This window comes from Macrotis lagotis, chromosome 5 (genome assembly GCF_037893015.1).
Source record: "Macrotis lagotis isolate mMagLag1 chromosome 5, bilby.v1.9.chrom.fasta, whole genome shotgun sequence".
NCBI lineage: Eukaryota > Metazoa > Chordata > Mammalia > Peramelemorphia > Peramelidae > Macrotis > Macrotis lagotis.
In genome coordinates, this window is record NC_133662.1 from 55,690,787 (window position 1) to 55,710,447 (window position 19,661).

Below are 19,661 nucleotides of genomic sequence, written 5' to 3' on the forward strand. Positions count from 1 at the left end.
ACAATTTAAAAAAAATTATCTCCAAATAGCTTCTTCATTGTTCTGTTATCATAACTTTATACACTTTCCCACAACTATTGGCATCCATATAAATATCATAGTGTTCTTGCTTTGAAACCTTTAATAGGAATTCATTGGTACCTTCTATTTTGTCAGGTTTTCTGATCTCTCTGTTCTCTTCTACATTTAGAGAGAGATAGCTCCCTATTCTTCTGTCTACTTTTTAATCTATTACAGTGCTATGTCTGGCCATTTGTCACTTCCAGAGTACCTCGGTGGTTATCTTTCTACTCCTTCTGATTAACCACGTGAGAAAAAATACCTTGCACTCTTTCTATTATATCATGTTTCATACCTAAGTGACGAAAAATTATGAACTAAAAGCAGTATCCAAGTTCTTAGTATACTGTTTATGTCCTTTGTTTTTGAAGTCCAGCAACATCATGGGTGACATCCTAACTTGTGGGTAAACTGGATTTAAGTGAAACAGAGTTCCATAAATTCATCATTCTCACTCTCTCTTCCAGAATTGTTCAAGTCCAGTGGCAGAACAAAGATAAATGTTAATGATTCAGGATGATTGGGTGATCTTGGTATCTTCATGTCTTGACCAAGCTCTAACTGCTCCACAGCATCTGCTTCAGCCTCTTTCATGGCCATTGGAACAAATCTCACTACCCCATTCCACTATCTTTATATGCTTGGGGTAGGCATCCTCCTAAATTCACCAACAGATTTAAGGCCTCAGTTACCCTCAACCTGGTTTAACCTGTTTGCCAAAGTTTTATCAGGTTGTGGCCCCTGTGAATACTACAACTTCTTGTAGTCATAGGTGAGAGTTGGGTGAAAGCTGGACCCCAAAGGTGGATGAGCAGCCCTGAAATGGACTTGGCAGACTCTTAAATCAGAGATGTGAGTCTTCTTGGAATGCTCCATATACCTAAGTATACTAGCTTAAGGACAGATGAGGATAGCTAAGTCAAAAGGGACTAGATCTATCTCTCTCATTGGAATGTCAATAATAGTTACCTTATATAGGACTTTAAGGGTTTATAAAGCATTTTACAAATGTTATCTGTGAATTATTATTATCCTCATTTTATAGATGAGGAAAGTGGGGCTTAAAGAGATTCAGTGACTCACATCAAAACCCCCAATAAATGTCTGAGGTAGAATTCAAAGTCAAATCTTCCTTAATCCAGGTCCATCCAGCATACTAACACCTATACCAATAGCTATCTACAAAAGATGTCAGCACAAATAGTTACAAAAAAAAGGATCAAAATATTGGGAAATCAGATCAACTCTCTAGTATTTCCTTTATTTTCAATTTGATATAGCACATACTTCCAAGCTCAAAATTCCTTGCTCTATCACTTATTCTTCCTATTTGTCATCCCATTGGAGTTCAGCTTTCCATAGATACCATAGAAATAACCCATTCTAGCTTTTTAGTTTATCTTTGTTCTTACAACTCCCTCCTCTTCTCTGGGTGAGTGACTTTTATCAAGTCACTTTTGGTTTTAGTTTTGATGAAACATGATGATGTCTTTGAAGCATAAAGTTTATAATCAGATCATAATAACAGGAAGCAGAGAAGAAATAGAATTTGGAGCAACAAAGTACAGTTAGTTAATCAAGAAATAATGGTGAAGTTTGGGTATTTATACAATGTTTTTCAAGGAATTTGGAAGATCTAACATGCATAGGCATATCCAAGTTTCTGCAAGAAACTGAGTACATCATATTCTGTTGAACTGCATATATAACAAATCCTTTTTATGTACCACAATATACTCTTCTGTTCAATTCCCCAAATTCATATTTTTTTGAATCATGCTCATATTGGTATTGACCTAACACATCTGAACCAAACTGCTTCCTCCTTCACCCTTCATTCAATATTATGTCAACAAATCTTAGCAGTCATGGAAAACCTATGAACCTCTTCTTAGAATACTGTTTTTAAATACATAAAATACTGTTCAGTTGGGTCCAACTCTTTGTGACCCTATTTGAGGATTTCTTAACAAAGATATTCAAGTGGTTTGCCATTTCCATCTCCAGCTCATTTTAAAGATAAGGAAACTGAGGTAAACAGTTAAATGATTTGCCCAGGGTCATACAGCTAGTAAATTTCTGAGGGCAGATTTGAACTCAGGCAGATGAGACTTCCTACTCCAGACCTGGCACGATTTCCTATACCACCTAGCTGTGAATTATAATTATGCAAAAATGCAAGAAATACTGGATAATAGACCCAACCTGAAGTCATGGAAACCTAAGTTTGAATTCTGCTTCTGACTTATACTAGCTTTGTGACCATAGGCAAATCACTTAACCTCAGGATCACTAGGCAATGCTCAAGTAATAAACAGCATTTATAGTGTTTTAGTATTTGCAAAAGAGTCTCTCTCTGTGACACTAAATTACTGGCAAACTGCCAATATGCATTGGCAAAGATTGTTTCCACACTCAGAATTCTCTATTTGGATGAAATCAAAAAAACCTAAAAAAAAAAATACCATGTTAAATGTACTCAGAATTTAATTTATTTTCACAAATAATGAACTGGATGACTCCTTGAACTATCTTTTTTTCCCCTTAAAACTATGTCTTTGGTGTATCATTATATACAAGATGAGTCTCTGCAGTATTCATATTCAAAATTTAAACTTCTCCAAATTGAAATGGGGTTGTCTTGTTATAGTTACTGTCAAAAACACAAGTATGAACTGGACCAAAAGTAACAATAATGTAAACCTATTAAATTCCCTTTTCATGTAAGATGAGAGGCAATGTGCTAAAGAAGAAAAGGCACTGGGTCTAGTCAGGATGAAATAGGTTCAAATTCTGCTTTGAACACATTGCTATTTAACCTTGTGTCAGTCATTTAATCTCTCCGAGTTTCAACTATTAAACAAGAGTAATGATGCCTACAGTACCAATCTCAAAGGATTGTTGTGAAGCTCAGATGAAAGTAGAATACTTCATAAACCTTCAAGTATTATGTAAATATTAGCTCTTAATTCTCAGTCATTTTAGCATTCTATAGCATAGGAATATATTTGTAGGCAAGTAATATAACTTCTTCCCACCCCTTTCCTGGCTGCCCAAAACTCATCCCCAAGAGCTAGAGCATTGACCACCACCCTACTTTAGCCACCCTAGAAAGCCTTGTTTGGGACCTCTTGTTTACAGGACTGAAATAAAATGCTAGTCACTAATTTGTTTCTTTTCAGTGAGATATAGAATCAAAACATCTTACCATCTGTATTCCTTCCAATAGAGCAACTAGATGATGCAGTGGTTAGAGCACTGGCCTTGGAGTCAGGAAGACAGGAGTTCAAATCCAGCCTCAGAAACTTGACATTTAACAGCTGTGTGAGCTTGGGCAAGTCACTTAACTCTGATGACCTCATATCCAGGACCATCTCCAGTTGTCCTGATTCATATCTGGTCACTGAACCTAGATGACTCTACAGAAGAAAGTGATACTAGTAACTTAGCACAGCACATCCTTACTCAAATCCAAATCATGTGCTTGTCATTTCATCACCTCCCTTGATGTCTTAATCTTCTTCAAAAATGAAGGACTAGGGCAGCTAGGTGGCGCAGTGGATAGAGCACCGGCCCTGGAGTCAAGAGTACCTGAGTTCAAATTTGGCCTCAGACACTTAATAATTATCTAGCTGTGTGGCCTTGGGCAAGCCACTTAACCCCATTTGTCTTGCAAAAACTAAAAAAAAAAAAAAAATTAAGGACAAAACATTATTATCATCATCATCATGCCTTCCAGTTCCTCCTGCCCTTCTAGGCTGTAACATAGGGACCTCTACCTGTACAGTGGAATTTTCTTTTATGTTTTGACTCCCCCCAGATAAAGTAAAAACCTTGAAATAGACTATAGTACTTTTTTCTTCTATCCAGTGTTTGGATCACAGAAAGACTATAATAAATGCTTTTTTTTTTATTCATTCTTTGAGTATGTTTCCCTCATTTAAAAAGGAAGGGGTTTAGCAGAAATCTAAAAAGATGGTAGAATGAGAGAGCATGAAAGAAATGGAATTCTCAATCCTCCCACAAAAATACATCTAATATAAATAAATAAATAATACAAAATATGATATCAAATAAATATATAAATAAATAAATGGAGTAAATTTTATAAAAAAAAGGGAAGAATGGGAAAACAGAAAGTCCATTTGATGCTCATTCTGTGACTTTCCTGACTCAGAGTTCAGTCCTCTATCTACTAAGTCAAACTATCTCTCTTAATGACAAATGACCAAACAACAGAGGGGAATCCTCCAACAAGATAAAAACAAATATTATAGAATAAAGTATTCTAATGAGAAATTATCAGAAGTTAAAAATTAAAAATTAAACTTAACAATAGTTCAAGAAGCTATTAGACCAAGCACAAGACATAGCAAATTGAATAACAAAACTTTTTAAAGAAAATTGGATCTGATGTCCACTTAAAAAATTAAAATCTATTGGTTGCTGTCCTTCATCTTCAAAGAGGACCAAAATGACATTCCTATATTAGGCACAGTGTGTTCAACTGTGACATGTCACCTCAATATGAGGTTGGAGGGTTCTACCACAGGTTGGGCACAAATAGTCCACAAGAATATTTGGAGTGGAGATGGCTCTAAAATTGTATATCCCATATTTCTTTTGAGCCAGTGCAATTCTACTTTGCTCACAGAGCAGTACCTTCTTTACACAGGTATGCCATACTGGACAATCCTGTGTCACTATCTCCAGTGTCTCACAACTGATTTCAGAATGTCCTATTGCTTCTGCGGACCTCAGTGTGAGTACTTGCTTTGTATGAGTTCTTCATAAAAATAATAGATGTACATTTAGCATTTGAATAACGTGTCCAGTCTTTTAGAATTGCCCTCTCCATAGTAGATTTTGAATGCTTGACAATTTAACTTAAGAAAGGGCATCAGTGTCTAGTAGCACCTTATCTTGCCAGGTGATTGTCAGAATCTAAGACAATTCAGTTGGAAGCAATTCAGCTTCTTGGAATGACACTAGTTTACTATCCAGGTTTCACAGGCATACAAGTATAAGGGCAAATCAAAGACTCTGTAGACCTTTAGTTTGGTAAACAGTCTCATACTTATTCTTTCCCATACTCTTCTTTAGAGCCTACCAAACACTGACTATAAGTGTGTCAACCTCATCATCTATGCATACATACCTGGAAAGTATACTGCCGAGATAAGTGAACATATCTGCAGCATTTAGAATATCTCTATTTGATGTAATGGAAGGTTCCACATATGAATGGTATGGTGCTGGCTGGTGGAGAACCTCTGTTTTCTTGGTATTGATTGTTAGGCAAAAATCAGTACAAACAGCAAAGAATCAGTACATGCTTTGTTGCATCTCAACCTCAGGGGCTGCATTGAGTATATAATCATCTACAAACAAAAAAATCACCAACTCTTCCTTCACTTTATTTTTGGCTTAAAGTCCTTTCAGAATAAACAATTTACTGCACTTGGTAGCTAATATGGATGCCATTTTTATCATAGATGAAAGTATCTGACAGCATTGCTGAAAATAATCATGCTAAAAAAAAAGCATGAGATCAAGTACACCCCTTTGCTTTTTTCCAGTGGTTACTGGGAAGGGCAAGTGCATTACCAATTATTCAGAACCTGTGAAAGCAAGCCTTCATGGAACTGATGTGCCATGCTGATAAACTCCAGATTATCAAATTTTGCCATAATTTTTCATAAACCCTCATGTCAAAGACCTTTGGTCAGATTGACAAATGTGTACAGACCTCTGTTATGCTCCTGACATTTCTTCTCGAGTTATGTTGGGCACCAAACACCATATTAACTTCCTCAACCCTTTCTGAAGCCAGATTGGCTCTCAGGCAGATGATCATCTTTCAAATGAAGGATAAGTCTATTAAGGAGAACTCTGGCAGGAATCTTGCCAGCAATGACTAAGAGACTCCCCTATAATTGCTACAGGACCACCTGTTTCGTTTTCATTTATAGGGACAGGCATCCTTGAATTCCTGGAAGATAACTTCCTCTTACCATATAATCCAGAATATTTCTGTCAGCTTTTGTAAATCTCCTGTAATTGAATCAGCATCAGGCATTTTGCAATATGAGAAGAACTAATGGCATTCAAAAACCTCTTCAGTTGGAAATTTGGCTTCGACCTGAGGTGTATAGTCAATGGCTTCAGCATCAATTGATGGTAATCTGTTGAGAACCTTATGGAAGTGTTCAGCTTATCTCTCCAGGATCATATCCCTATCACTAATCAGAGTGACTCCATAATCATTGAGTAATTGAGATACACCATAAGTCTTTGACCCATATATAGCCTTCAGAGCATCATAAAAGTGCTTTGGAGTATTATTATAAGAATTATATCTGTCCATTTCTTTACACTTCACTTGCACTTTACTTTTGAGGAAGTTAAATTCTTCCTTCTTAGAAAAGCACAAACTATCCTGCTGGCAAACCCTGTGACATTCTCATTCTTCATTAAGCAACTTCAGAATTTCCCCATGATTTTTAGCAAACCAAGTTTGATGTTTGCAAATGTTCTGACCCAGATCAATAAATACTAAATATCTGAAAGCTTCCTACTTCTCTGCTGTTGTCAGCTGTTGCCAACAATGTTTTGGCTTGCCTTTCATTCAGAGAGACTCATTTTATCTTGGAGTTACTGCTTTTGTTGAATGAGAATGCTTAGCTTGTAGAGGATAAGTCTATGCTCAGTCCAGGACTCTGCACCACATGTTAGTTTTTTCACTCTCACATCCTGTCTGTCTCTTCTCTTTAGTCTATTAAATTTTATTGTTTGCTACAAGGTTTCATCTATGAAGTTTTATTGCATTAGGGTAAATTGAGGATAGTGTTAATAATAAGATCATGAGATACACATTCTTTAGTAATAAGCAAACTTTGTTGCTATTGTTTCCTACTTCATTCCTCCTCTAGGACTCCCTGCCTTGTCTGATAGACTGTGCCTACTCTGAAAAGTCCCACAGATTTATGTTTGTACTCTTTTGGCACATTGGTGATAAAGGCCTTCAAGTCTTCATAAAATTTTTCTTTGACTTCATCAGAGTTCTTTATGGTGGGAATATACACTCTATTGATGGTAGTGTGGAGCCTTTCTGTAAGTGATAATCACATTGTCAGGAGCCTGTCATTCACTCCTTTTGAGAAGCACACATGCTTGTTGATTAGATTAGTTTTAAGTGTGAAACTTGAACCAGCTTCATGGCTTTCTCCATCACTGTGGCCACTCCAGAAAATTATGTATCTAGTTCCAACTTTGGTAAGTGAGGTGATCTATATTTGTCAGCCTTATTTCATTATATGATACCTGCTGAGTTCTCTTATGACAAGAACTTTTCATCTTTCAGCCCTACTGGATTTTATGTCATTTATAGGCATTCCATATATTGATGGTATGTGGAATCAATTTCACAAAAATTTTTGTACATTTTGTGTATTTTGATGGAAGGATATAATTCCCACCTGCTGCAATAAGCAGGCCAACATTGAGTGAGGCAGACAATTTTTAAGGCACCTCCTTTAAAGAAAACCCTCAGAAACTCAGAATCCCTCTGCTGCTTCAGTCCAGGGAAGAGATAACCCTATGACCTGGACTGCCTGTGTTCAGGGGTATAGCTACCAATGTATCTGTACCTTGTGTGGAATAAAAATCCCCTTAAAAATATAGAGACTCCTCTGAGCAAAAAAAGAAAGTTTATTTTTTCTTTTCTTGATAAAAGGGCACACTCCCAAGTCTCACAAAGGTAATGAAGATCAAGGAGCTGCCCTGAGGTGATAGTCAAGCAAGATTATATGGTCTAATGTGATTCCCCACTTCCTAGCCCCCTTTCTTCCAACCTGATTGGTTAAGGTTTTCAGAGTTACAAGCTTTACATGAAAAAAATCTACCTGATAACAAAGAGAAGAATAAAACGTTTTCATAGAACATTACTTCACCATCCAGATGATGAGGGTACCAGAAGATTTCTAATGACCTTTTGTTGTCTATCTAAATGAATTAATGTCTGAGTATACCAGGTCTTCTTAGTACTTATCATCAAAAAAGAGAAGACAGTCTACTGTTCTCCCAGTCTATCATCAAAAAGGCAGCTAACTAAGAATGCAAGGTCTCTTCTCTGGAAGTATTCCACTATTTCTCTCCCTAACTGAATCAGGAGGGTGTCTGGTTGGGAATGCCATTCTTTCTTCTAAGAATAGTCTAAGAGTAATTGTCTTTGTTTTAATGATTTTTTAAACCTGAGAGGACTTCACTAGGAATGTTAACTCTTAAGAGGGAATATTCCACTCAACCTGATGCTTTATCACTTACTTTTTACTCCAGAATTGGGACATAGGTAAAAACAGTAAAAAGGTATGGGAGATGTCTTCTGATTTGCATATAAATTGCATTTAAGTAAGGCAGAGTTGCATGAAGTTGTCCTTATTTTCTCTTCCAGAATCATCCCAGTCAAGACAAAGTCAGAATGACTAGTGGTGACTTGGGATATAATGGATGATGCTGGTGTCTTGTCTGTCTACCCTCAACCTGATTTGGCCCATCTGCCAAAATGGTTTACTAGGGTATGACTGCTGGGTTTCTTGGAGCCCCAGGTGAGAATTAGGTGAATCAAGTGAACATCAAAGGTGGAAAGCCTTGAAAAGGGCTCAACTTCCCTTGCATCAAAGACATTACTCTTCTCTGAATACCTAACACCCCGAAATGAAAGATTTTTCATTACTAAAAATGGAGCAAAGTAAGTTTGCAAAATAAGTAAAACAAGTCTACCACATGAACAATGTGACAGAAAAGTTGGATAAAGGAATGGAATCAATGAACAGGCATGTGGAATGGTATGTCCAGGTTGAAAGTCAATTTTCACAGCAAAAAAATAGAGCAAAATGATCAATAGAAACTTTGAGAAAAATCTTAAAAACTTTATAAGCAAATATAATGACATTAAAGATAAAGACTGGAAATTCATAGAATCACAGATTTTAGAGCACATAGAAGCCATTTACTTTAACAAACCACTTATTTTACAGATGAAAAAAAAATGAGACCCAGAGATATTATGTGATTTGTCTAAGTCACATTCATAGCCAGTGGTAGGGGTAGAATTTGAACTAAAGTACTTTGATACCTAATCCAAGGCTCTTTTCATACATCATACTGCTTCCCTATGTTCACTGGATCAAGAGAAATATAAGATTTAAATCAAGCACATATATTGCCATTCATGAGTTTCATTGGTAGAATATTTTGGCAGAAGCTAAGAAGAAAAATAATTTTCAATGTACCTTGAATCATATGATACAAAAATATTCATCTATCAGAAGAAGAAAACATAAAAACTTCAAAGATGATTCAGAGCAAGTCAGGAAAAAATTGAACATCACCTAAGGGCCAAATTGGCTCCCAAGAGCTGGTTGTTAAATTTTTATTGTAAACATTAGTGTTTCAGAAACCTGCAAAAACCATAAATCTGTATTTCATATATTGTTTTATTAATTATCTAGACTGAAGAAAGTAGTGGAGAAAATGTTAATAGCATGGATTAAAATTTAAAGTGAATCATGTATATCTTTTCTTTGGAGACTGTGGTTTTACCCTAGAATCTTATCCTTAGTTAAACTAAGAATAGTATTTGAAGATAGAAAAATATTTTTTTCTATTCTCCACAACACTTTCAAACATTTCAAGACTTGTTTACATTTATTGACTCAACTTCTTTACTTCCCACTCAATTCTCCTATCTTGAAATCTGGCTCCTGACTAAAACTGCTTTTATTGGGTAGTTTACTGAAGATGTTTTAAATACTAATGAAATAATTTTAATATTAATTAAAACACTAATCCTGTGTCTTTCTCAGTCCTCATTCTACATGGCCACTCTATAGCTTTTGATACTCTTTCCTAATTAATCTTCCCTGGCTTCTGTAGTTAAACTAAATTATTTTCCTCATGTCTGATTTTTACCACTGAATTATCCTTGTTTTTTGGATGTTGCCCAAAGCTCTGCCCTGGGCTCTCTTCTCTTATTTGCCCTCACTTTCTTTGTTGGAAATCTCATCAACTCCCAAGGCTTCAATTATCATTTCTATGAAGATAAATCTTCAATCTATAATTCAGTCTTTATTTCTCCCCAGAACTATAGTCATGTATTTCAAAGAGCTTGCTGAACTTCTCTAACTCAATATGTCCAGATTAGTACTCTTTACATTTCTCTTCACACCTTCTCTGCTTACAAACTTCCCTGTTTCTGATATACACAATCATTATTGTCTCTCTAATGCATTCTACCACTCAACTGCCAAAACAATCTGGTTTATGCATAATTCTGACCTAGTCATTCCCCAGATCAAAAATCTTTAGCAACTTTATTTCCTATGGAATAAATTGCCAACTCCTTAGTCTGTCATCACCAACCCTCCATACTATGGCTTAGATGTTCAGTTTGTAATATAAAGAATGCATGAAATAGAATAATGTGGACTAAGTCTGGGAAGATATATTGGAACCACATTATGGAGTGTTGGAAAAATTAGATTGGAGAGATACATAAAGAGAGTTGAAAAAACTTTTCAGAGAATTTACTTTTGATTCAAAAACACATGTGCACACACAGATATACATATACATGACATTTATAAAAACTGGTCATAGTCTATGGCACAAATTTGTTATAATAAATTAAGAAAAAAGCAGAAATTTTTAATTGCCCTAAAAGAATAAAATGCAATTAAAATTATATTCTTATTACTTTAATACTTTTGATGTATGTGTGATCTCAAAAGTATGGGCACTTCCTTCAAGGCTAAGATCACAACTGATTCATGCCTTTTGGATTCAAAGAATTGATGTTCATTTTCTACCTTAAATATTCCACAGGGGTTCTGTAGTAGCCCAGGCCTGGTTCAGACTAGACTGGTATGTCAGTTTGAGAGTGGAATGAAATGAAGCTCACATAACTCACCTCCCAGTTGGCAAAAGGAGTTTTACTTAACCATCTCTTAGGAAATATTTTATCAGAGATGTAACATGAATCCAAGTGAGTACAGCTTTCCTGTATTGGTGGTGTTGGTCATATTGATGGTTTGCTGGGCAAAAGACTAAAGAAAAAGGCTTGACGAGTTTATGAACTGGACTTTATATTTAGGACACCAAGAAGCTACATCAATGGAAGGAGTTTAATCCCTAAAACCAATTAAACCTCCATGTCATTTCTCTATCTGTTAAGGAAAGAAATTAGTTCAGTCCACAGGATGAAGGAACTTTAGTAGATATTCCTTCTATGATAGACTCCAACCAACATTCAGTTGGGGGGGGGGTGCTTTCTCCAGGTATTTTAAAATAATTCAAGTATTAATGTAGCATGCAACTGTTTCTATTTTACTCACTCTCACAACATAACTGCTTAATTCCTTTTCTGATTATGAAATTGTTTGAAATATTTTGTGCTATCTTTTAAAATTAGTTCATTGGTTATTATTTTCTAGCAACCCAAGGAACAAATAAAAGCATATGACTTGGGGCAGCTAGATGGTGCAGTGGATAGAGCACTGACCCTGGAATCAGGAGGACCTGAGTTCAAATTTGACCTCAGACACATATTACTTACCTAGCTGTGTGACCTTAGGCAAGTCATCTAACCCATTGCCTTGCGAAACAAAAACCAAAAAATAAAATGACCTGCAGTTCTGTGTGGTCCCTAATATTCTTCAGTGATGATGAGACAGTAAAGGAAAAGGGAGATCAAGAAAATCACAGAGTTGCCAGATATGATGGTACTCACCTGTACTTTCTGCTGATAGGGAGGTTGAGACTGATCAGTTGCTTTAGTTCACAAGGTTTGAGCTTCAATAAGCTGACTGGGTGATCACACTAAGTTCTGTACCAATATAGTGAATGAATACTTGGGAATAAGGGTCACCAGGCTGCCCAGGGAGAAATGAGCTAAGGTCAGAAAAATGGAGCAAGGTAGAATTCTTATACAACCCTGAGCTCACTCAGCACCCCTACCCCTACCTGCTACACTACTGGCAGTGAAGACTGTAGTAGCAGACCTAAGGATATGATACAGGCTTATATCAGATCCATTCCCTCTTTCTAGTGCTATGGAGAACTGACCTCCAGAATGAGGAACTTTGCAAGTAGCAGAAATTCAAGAACTCACAATTTCTGGTTCCAAACTAGAGAAGTGAGGAATAGAAACAATGGAACTAGTCACTAGGATAAGATACTGTGCTCATCAGAGGCTATGTAGCACTCCCAACAAGAATGATGGAAAGATCACATCACCCAGTCAGGGCCAGTTCTAAACACCCAGAAGTCATTTGTGACAAAGACCTAGTAATGAATCATGAATTGCTCAGTTTGGGAGAATACGGAGATGCTTTGATATCCAACTTCCAAGGTAACCACAATCAGAGAGAAGGGAAGTGAATGAAAAGGAAAATAAGAAAGGGGGAAAAAATTAAAAATGCCAAAATAGTTGGAAAGAAGTCTCAAAGACCTTGAACATAAACACATGATTCCAAGAAAAACAATAACAATTGAAGGACATATTACCTCCATATCTAGTAAACAAGTTCAGACATCTATGAATAAATACTACAAAATAAAGGAAAATGATCTAACACTTTATGAGCTACTAGTCTTGATGGAATTTGAGGAAAATGTGTAACCACAACATGTACCTGAGTGGTTTAAAAGGGAAATGAGAATTATGAAATAAGGATTTATGATTTTTCACAGCAAAATTATTAAGTATAAAAGAAAAGTTCACTCTTCATTGGCAATCCTTACCAAAGAAATAAATAGAAAACAAGAGAGGAGAATGCAAATATATAGAAACAAAGGAAAACATAGAAGAAAAGCAAAAAAAATAACATTAAAAGAAAAGATGCTCATTATATAAGCAAAACAAAATTATTTCTAAGATAACCTAAGATCATAGTCTCCAAGAAGAACACACTAGAGCAAATAACCTCAACACCATAATGAAAGAAAACTCTGGACAAATAATTGCTTAGAACTTCTGAACTTAGAAAATGAAATTTCAATTGAAAAGATTCACATATCACCAGGTAACTGAGAGTGGGAAGTAGAGCACCCAAGGTTGCAAATTCCTAGATACATAGTGGTTAAATTTAACAATTCAATTCAGGAACAATTCATGACATATGATAAATTGCTAGATATAAAACATGATAGTATAAAATATTAAAGACTTTTTACACATTGAAAAACAATGCAGTATGAATAAGAAGGAAAGAAATAGAGAAAAATATTTCCATCAAAAAACTCCAATTAAAATAAAGGATATGAAGCATTTAAGGAACTACAGAAAAAAGTAGTGTGGCGTAACAATCTGAGTGTCCTGGATGCTACTGTACAGAGGTTATATTTTCTTCTCACAAATCACCACTTTCCCAATGCAGGGTTACAAAAGGCTGACAGAGAATTTCATGGGATGCAAGAGTACCACCCTTTATGTGAGCAAGACTGACCTCAGGTCACCAAACCTTTAGGATGTCATCTCTTCTTTTGAGGTTTGCCCTACACCATTTCTATGCAAATATGTTTGTAGCAAACCAAGGTATGTTCTCCTGTACTGGAGACCAAAGGGATGTCCAAGATCAGCTTTGATATCAGACATAATTACCTTATCAAAAGCAAAGTATTCTATGGACTCCATGCCCAACTGAATTTTCCTCAGGAACCAGAATTCCATGTATAAATCTAAGAGCCATTCTCCAGTAGAGCAAGAGGCAAAGGTTCTGAATGAACATTCTATAAGAAAGCCACACAAATTTTCAATAACAAAATTAAAAATCTGTTCAAAATATCTAACAATCAGATATGCAAATTAAAATAACTGAGATTTTGCCTTTATTTTTCAAAGTAGTGAATAGAATCTAAAACAACAAACCTCAATGCAAGGTAAAGAGATTCTATTGGTACTGGTGGAATTATGAATTTGTTCAATCTTTGAGAACAACAATATGGAATAATAAAATGAGTTACAAAAATTTGCATAACATATAACCAGAATTAAATCTCAAGAAAGTTGATGATAATTTTTTTAAAGACCCAGAATTACAAAGGAAAAAAACCCTGTAAATAAAACTGTGGAATAACAGTTGTGGGAACACTAAATAAATTATGGCATATAGATGTAATGGAATATGACCATACTACCCAAACCATGAAATTCAAGAAATATAAGAAGATGTAAACTGAGGCTTGGTGGAAGATACATAATTAAAATAAAAAGATACACATTAATTATTGCTAAGTAATTATAGAAATAATAATAGAAACTTTATATATATATATATATACAGTGAAGAAGTTTAATAAAAAATAAAGATAATGTGTATACTACTATTTTGGAGTCAAAAGGTAATTTTTCAAGGTGAAGTTAACTTGCGAACAACTGGAGTTTTCAGATGAGTACAATCATTTAGAGAACTTGTTTTTTGTTTCATCTTCATGCTTATTTTTAAAAATCATTTTCTTAAGCTCATTTACATATTTTTAACATTCTGTTTAAAAATTTGGCTTGGAAACAACAACAATAGCAACTAAACTTGCCTAGTAACTATATTTAAATTAATTACTTTCAATTTATAAAATATCACTGCAGTTTTTTTTTCAATCACCTTATCTAAGCTCTTCTCTGTATTCTGTTTTGGTCCATATATTTTCATTTATTTTCCCTGAGATAAATCAGATTCCCACACTCCAGAAGGAAGGTTTCTTGTAGTTTTACTATGAAATAATTAGTTCCTTGGATCTAGATGGGCCCTGAAACAGAATGTGTTTCCCAACAAGGGATGCAACAACCTTTGAGAGTTTGTCTAAACCACATCACTTAATTCCATATGAGCAGTGTTCTGGGTGCAGAGCAATCACTTAATGAGATGGATGGATGGATGAATTAACATGAAAAATTCCCCTTGATATCTCCTTTGTTAACAAAACACCCTAAGTCAATGAAACATCTTTATCTTAAGGGTGAATCTCTAGGTGTTTAAAAAGAATATTCCCATACCTAGCTGGGGGAATAAAGAGTAGGTTAATAATTAAGACCTCTTACTAAAATCCAAAATCCCAAAGTTGCAATATATTTAATGAGATACAGGACATTTTTTAAAAGATGAAATCAAAGATGACATAGGTGACATAGATGACTTTATAGCTTACAAAGCACTTTATATATGTCATTTGACAATATTATTATTAATACATTTATATTTGTTGTATTACACTTAACACCTGGTATTAGAGAGCAATAAGGTGGTACAGTAGATTGAGTGCTTGACCTGTAGTCAGGAAGACATGAGCTCAAATCCTGCTTCTAATGCTTACAAACTATGTGACTTTAGTCAAATCATTTATGTAAAGTTACCTCTACTGTAAAATTGGAATAATGAGATAATATTTGTAAAGCTCTTTGCATAGTACCTGATACATAGGTAGATGGTATAAATGGTATCATTTCAATTTTGCAAATGTGGAAATTAAGAATCAGGGAGGTTGACTCATCCAGCTAGCAGTGGCAACTGAAACATACTCTTTGTAGACATCCCAGCTGCCTCAACAAATATTCTTGGTTTAGATAATTTCTTTAGTAACAATCTCTCTTTACATGGTACTTCACTTGGTATATAATGAGGGCAGTCCAAAAAAGACCCTGATTCTATGGAGCCTGAGCCACAGATGTGGTGTTTCAATTTTATATTTAAATGCAGAATTTTTCATTAAAAGGCAAAAATCTTCATTTTTCAAAAGTTGAATGAATCGGTACTTAAGAAATGATTACAGTTGCTTAAAATTGGGCAATGAAAAATGGTCAATGCAAAAATATTTTGTAGGCTAGCAGCTTTTTCATTTAGTTATAAAATGGATCTTTCACTCATTTCAGATCCTTGCTATTTTGTGTTGATAAAGTCAATAGAGTGTTGCTAGACCAATTGAACTCAGCGATATTGCTTCTCTTATCTACTTGAGTTGTAGTACCAATTAAAGATGACCTTGTTAAAATTGACATATTTTCAGTAATGTTGTAAAGAAGCTGATTGTTTTCTTTTTCTTTTTATGCATTATTCTGGGCCCTTTTTGTCTTTCAATGACTTTTATCATTATTTTCTTTCTAAATTCATTTTTTTGATTTAGATATTTTATTTACTTTGCTTTTCCCACTACATGCAATGGTAGTTTTTAATCAATCATTTTTTGACAAGGTTTTGAGTTTTACAATATTTCTCTCTCCCTCCCTTCCCTCCCCCCCACCCCTGACAGAAGGCAATCTGATATAAGCTCCAGTATTTATAACCATGCTAAACATAGATCAATATTGAACATGTTGTGAGAGAAGAATCAGATCCAAACAGAAGAGAGAAAACATTAGAGAGGAAAAAATGATAATACATAAGACAACTTTTAAAAGTTTAAGATAATAAGCATTGGGTTTCATTTAAGCATCACAGTTCATTCTCTGGATATGTATGGTATTTTCCATCGCAAGTCATTTAAAATTGTCTTTGATTATTGTACTGCTGAAATCAACAATTCCATCATGGCAGATCATCAACCCATGTTGTTGTTAATGTGTACAATGTTCTTCTGGTCCTGCTCATTTCACTCAACATCAATTCATGCAAGTCTTTCTAGGCCTTTCTGAAATTCTGTCCCTTATTATTTCTTATAGAACAATAGTGTTCCATCATATACATATAGCACAATTTGTTTAGCCTTTCCCCAATTGATGGGGATTCCTTCAATTTCTAATTCTTTGACACTACAAAAAGAGCTGTTATGATCTAAATTCATTTGTAAAAGTGAGAATATTATCCTTCCTTTTGCTAAATAATTGTTAAGGTTTCTCCACCTACTTGCTTACTCCTACCCATTCTAGGCCTAGGTCCAGCCAAGAACCTCCCTTGTCCATCACCCACTGAAGCCTCCTACGCCTATCATGGTTCCATCTATTCTGTACTACCTAACCTGGTAATATTGAAGCTTCCATGACCTTATTTTCTAGGCCATGTGCATGTGGGTTAGGAAACCCTTATCTAATTTACCTAACTTCATCCAGAAATGGGAACAAAAAAACTAGGAGCCTCCAAATTTCAAATTTGATAAATCCTGTGGGTATGAACTGAAGGTCTTAGTTAATTCCATCCAGTCTGGCATTTTCTTCCTGAGCAAAGGGACAATTTCTAAGCCTGAGTTTGCTTTCTGACGATCAGTCTCATAAAATCCTGAGAGATTCATGACCAGTGAGTTGGTTCTTTTAGGTTATGAATTCTATGACCATAACAACTGAATAGAAAATTATACTCTGTCTTGGGCAACTACCTTCCAGTTCAGTTGTCACTGTGGCAGAGTGCAAGAAAATGAGGAAAATGATTCTCAAATAACAATTTTTAGGCAGTACATATATATTAACTTAGTTGTTGTATTCTAAATGAGGAATCCTTGTCTGATGGTCCATACATGGATAGGACATTACTGGTGGAACTAAGTTATGTCAATCAACATTCTTAATATAAATGAAACTTGAAGAAAGAAGAAAACTCAAGCTAAATGGAAGGATGGCTCACAGTTCCTTTGGGAAAGGCCAATAAAAGTTAGCATTTTGGGTTCTGTTATATATTCAAAGGTAAAAGAAAAATAGTTTGCTTTTTACAAGGCAGTGGGGCTCAGTGACTTGCCCAAGGTCTCACACAGCTAGGTAATTATTAAATGTCTGAGGTCAGATTTGAACTCAGCTCCTCCTGACTCCAGGGCTGGTGCTCTATCCACTGCACCACCTATCCCCCCAAGAAAAATAGTTTCATAGAACATTTGTTCTCATAAGTGTTTACAAAACAACAGTTATAAAAATATTTGTGCCTTATATACCAACATTTGTTGTGAAAGATAAAGAGGTTAAGAAATTATGTAAAGAATTAAGAAGATTAAATTAAATCAATGAAGACTGATAATTGGTTAGTTAAATGAGAAGATGGGAATAGATTGGAATATTAAATCCATTATACTTTATGTAGGTTCAAACCCCATTATTCTGGTTAACTTTTCCAGTTGAGATTACTTAGGGTTCTTCTATTGACTTAAGTCCATGGATGGATGTGAAATACTACATAAAATGTCAATTATATTTAGATGTATTAATTTTGAAGATTTTTCTTTTATTGTAAAAAAGTCTTTTTTTTTTAAAGAAAGGGATGACTCTCTGGAAGGGAAAAAAGAGCAAGCAAAATTAACAATATAATTTCCAAGGAAACGCTAGTACTCAATGATTTGATCAAATGGGATTTATTTACTTGTCACTTTATGTACTTTTAGTTTTTTTTAATCTATCTTACATAATCACTTAATTACTTAATGGGGAAAGGGGAATTCCCTCTTAGACTCCCATAGCACACAAACTAAACTTGACTGAGTTATACAAAAGAAAATACTAAATGCAGCATTTCATTTAAGCAATCCCAAACAAATTTATGACACCCAGATTGGCAGAAACAATGACAGTGGATTGGAAATCTGAAGGTGAAGTACACAAAAAGATGAATAGAAGACAAATACCACATTTGTGGTATTTGGAAAAGCCACTGTATCTAACAGACCCCAGATTCAAATATATTTCTTCATCATCTAGGCCCAGAGGGACAGGGAGAGATGGAAGGTACATTTAGTACCAGGCAAGTCATTATCACTTCTTTGACCTCCATTTCCTCAAGATCCCAAAGGAGACAGCCCATTACCTCGAGTGCAAGAGCCTTAAGAATGGTCCCTCAAGCACCATGCACTTCATTTAGCCCAACCATCACTGAAGAGAGAAATCACTGAGGAGAGCGGGGCCATCTTCCTCATCACTACCAGTGACGACTACTGCATGAAAAATTCTGACATCTAGCTAACCTTCAATCACTGTCCTTTTGGCTAGAGAAAGGGAGGTTTGTGGCACTGTTTCAGTGAGCTAGGATTAGTACCAATTCGTATCAGGCTCTGTGATAAGTATTGGTTATTGTTCAGTCATTTCAGTCATGTCCAACTCTTATGGGGTTTTCTTCACAAAAACATTGACAAGGTTTGCCAAGTTCTTCTCCAGTTCATTTTATACCTGAGGAGGAAATGAGATGAGCAGTGTTAACTGACTTGTCCAGAGTTACATAACCAGGATGAGTTTGATGTATGTTTTTTACTCAGGTCTTCCTATCTACAGTCCTGGATATCCATTTTACCACCTAGTTGCAAGATAAGTTTTGGAAATACAAATGAAGAGCTCTAGGAATCCTTCTCAAATCTCAGGTTAGTACTTGGTGGGCTTTTCTGGTTTAGCTTCTTTGGGGCTTAAATAGGCTTTTTGTTGTGGCATTGAACCATTCTGTGATGAAATCGTACCTTGGGCTCAGTTTGGCCTGGTTTTATGGGGAACTTAGATAACCAACTTTCAACTGATATAATAAGTTCCAAAATTTGTTTGTACCAATAGACTAATACACTGACATTTTGCTTCATGTTATCTATTAAATATTGAGTGAATAACTGATGTTAAAACAAATTCAGTACAATCAGTACAGGGTCAGGATAAT

The 19,661-nt window shown here is 35.2% G+C and overlaps 1 long non-coding RNA gene across 2 annotated transcripts in view; it reads left to right on the top strand.

Annotated features, from left to right (window-relative positions):
- Positions 1–19,661, top strand: part of LOC141523804 (uncharacterized) — an 89,833-nt gene that overhangs the window by 4,379 nt on the left and 65,793 nt on the right. For both annotated transcript variants that reach the window (XR_012478603.1, XR_012478604.1), the window contains exon 3: positions 19,276–19,377. This is a non-coding gene — a long non-coding RNA (uncharacterized LOC141523804). The remainder of the gene's footprint in view (positions 1–19,275; positions 19,378–19,661) is intronic.